The 1,559-nt window shown below is 40.2% G+C and overlaps 1 non-coding gene across 1 annotated transcript; it reads right to left on the bottom strand.

Annotated features, from left to right (window-relative positions):
• Positions 1-688: 688 nt before the first annotated feature.
• On the bottom strand, positions 689-795 carry LOC114009885 (U6 spliceosomal RNA). The gene has a single exon (XR_003551274.1). It is a non-coding gene; the product is annotated as a U6 spliceosomal RNA (small nuclear RNA).
• Positions 796-1,559: the final 764 nt, after the last annotated feature.

The following is a 1,559-nucleotide window of genomic DNA, read 5'->3' as shown; positions in this document are numbered from 1 at the left end:
CCCTTCTTACCCAGCACTCTTTTTTTTTGGAGAGGTTTTTGCTATAGGGCACGTGTACTCGCCAGAAAGACAGAAAGCGAGAAATCACCCCCCCAGGGGATGGCCACGCCGCAACCCCTTCTCCTGCATTCTCCTCTCGGGATCTTGGGCATGCACGCACATGTGCCTGGCGTGGGTTTTAAGCCACCGGGTCTGGGATGTGAACCGCGGTCAACTACATGAGAGTCCAGTGACATAGCCATTACGCTAACTGCTGGTTCCCAACCAGTCTGTGTCTCTTGATTGGAGAATTTAATCTATTAACATTGAATGTTATTATCAATATTTCTGGACTTGTCCTAATGTTTAAATTGGCCATTGCTTTTGTTGCCTTTTATTCCTTTATTTCTGGCTGTTCATTCTTTAGTTCTCCTGGAACAGTACTCTCTTCGGGATTTCTTGAAGAGCTGGTCTGGTGTTGGAAAATTATTTCAGGTTTTGTTTGTCTGAAAAGATTTTAATCTTTTTTTCCTATATGAAGGATAATCTTGCAGGGTATAATAATCTTGGTTGAAATGATTTCTTCCTTAACCCTTTCAATACGTCTTCTCATTATTTCCTTGCTCTCATTGTTTCTGTAGAGAGGTCTGGTGTTAGCCTGATGGGGTGCCCTTTGTAAGTCACTTGCCATTTCTCTCTTGCCAGTTTTAAAAACATGGAGTGCTTCACAAATTTACTTGTCATCTTTGTGCAGAGGCCATGATAATCTTCTCTGTATTGTTCCAATTTTAGTATATGTGCTACCAAAGTGAGCACTAAAAATATAGTTTAAACACACACACACACACACACACACAAAAAAAAAACCCTTAATATTGTATTAATTATGCCAAAGGTACCATACTAATGTAAGAAATAAGTAACTGGAGAAACTGTGTGAGTATAGGGTAATTTTCAGAACTGTCCTCACTGTCCTTTGTTTGTAGATCAAAAATTGTTCTCAAATAAAAAGTTTATTTTTTAAAAAAGGAAGAAATACATGAAGGACAAGAGGGAGAGAAGAAACTCCCTAAATACTTTTTAAACAAATTCGGTTCTTTTGTTGAGACTTTAGATTTTTTGATACAGACGTTGTTGGTGATTTATCATGGCATGGTCATCTTATGGGTCACATGGGAGCTTCTCATGTCACCTGCCTCTGTTGATCACATTATCTGTGGGGTTCAGTATTTTTTATTTTTAAGAACTAATTATTTAATTTTATTTATTCATTATCATTCTTCAATTAGAGAGAGAGAGGGAGAGAAAGAGAGAAAAAGAGAAAGTAAGAAAGCAAGCTACTAGCTCCAGGACTCAATCCATGATCGGTCATGTGAGAGTTCAATGCCTTAACCATCATGCCATCTGCCAGCCCTCCCCCTTGTTTTTTTGGAGAGGTTTTTGCTATAGGGCATGTGCATTCGCCAGACAGACAGAGAGAGACAGATAGATAGAAAGCGAGAAATCACCCCCCAGTGGGGATGGCCGTGCCGCAATCCCTTCTCCTCCATTCTCCTCTCGGGATCTTGGGCACGCACACA

The sequence above is a fragment of the Tupaia chinensis genome, unplaced genomic scaffold (genome assembly GCF_000334495.1).
Source record: "Tupaia chinensis unplaced genomic scaffold, TupChi_1.0 Scaffold000657_1, whole genome shotgun sequence".
NCBI lineage: Eukaryota > Metazoa > Chordata > Mammalia > Scandentia > Tupaiidae > Tupaia > Tupaia belangeri.
This window is presented reverse-complemented; position numbering and strand designations above follow the sequence as displayed.